We start from the raw sequence: 1,205 nt of genomic DNA, 5'->3' as shown, positions 1-1,205 counted from the left end.
CATACCCTCTGCTTTTTGTAGACATCACATACTTACAGACTACAAAAGAGTACAAACGGACTTCTGTACTGGGAGCTGAAAGGTTCGTGTGAGTGGCAAAGGTACAGAATGAATACCTGAATAGGAAAGCAGGTCCTGGGTGGTGGTGGGTGCCCCTCAAAACACTATGGTGACTCACACATGTGCAGTATCCTTAACCCTGGAACTTCCCCTGTTGAGTTGAGCTGTTCTAGAGCTCAAGGACCAGATGAATAACAGAGAAAGAAGGTGGCAGGCAGGTGGGGACAATGGGAGGCAAGAGTAAAACTGTTTTTGCAAGAGTAGAAATCACAGCCATAGACCAAGAACCCCACACTGAGTAAGGAAGGCAGGGGGACTTGTGGATTCAGGGATGTGGGTGGTCTGAGGGTGGAGATGTCAGCACTCGCTGGGAGCTGGTGAACATAAAACTGTGGTGGAAGGATGCTGTGAGTAAAAGGGACATGCCAGAGAGGATGCAGCTGCAGAGATAGAGATCACTGTGCCCCCGGGGCCCCAGCTGATTATGCCTCTGTGTTGGCAACATCACTGGAACCTAGTGGATGTTATCTATCTCCTTAAGAAGGATTCTTCATATTGCTAAAGCATTCCCTGTGGCTTCTCCCTCAAAGCAGATGCCTTCCCTGCCCAGTTCTCTCTGGAAAAGCCCCAAGTCAGTGGTCTGATGGTTGTTGGATGGGGGCAGGGGGAAGCTGTAGGTGGGGGGCTGTAAGCACAAACAAGCCCCCTATGGTCCCCGTGTGATGGGGATTCTGGGCAGGCTGTCAGGCCTGGCTTTTTAAATACCCTGTTCCCAGGCTCGAGCGGAAACAACCCTGGAGACAGCCGGGCGGTCTCCAGAGGGAACTGATTCAGCAAGAGAAACCTCAACCCGTCCAACATCCTCTAGGGCCTAGAGAATGTTCCCCCTCCACCTCCCAGAACTAGAGATGAGTTCACAGGGGATACTTCCTAGCTAGCCAGCAGGGATGGGCCCAGGGTGTGAGTGGGGAATCCCTGGGAAAGGAGCAGGCCTGGCAGGTCTGGCAGGTTCTGAAGTCTTTTTTGTCCGACAGGCAGCCCAGATGGCACTTCTAGAGAGTCCTTTCCATGCAGACCAAGGGACCAAGGACAGCCATTCAGAGACCCAGGGGGAAGCTAGGAAAAAGCAATCATCTCCTGCCCCC

The sequence above is a fragment of the Erinaceus europaeus genome, chromosome 2 (genome assembly GCF_950295315.1).
Source record: "Erinaceus europaeus chromosome 2, mEriEur2.1, whole genome shotgun sequence".
NCBI classification, from domain to species: domain Eukaryota; kingdom Metazoa; phylum Chordata; class Mammalia; order Eulipotyphla; family Erinaceidae; genus Erinaceus; species Erinaceus europaeus.
The sequence above is the reverse complement of the archived record's forward strand: the minus strand, read 5'-3'. Positions refer to the sequence as shown.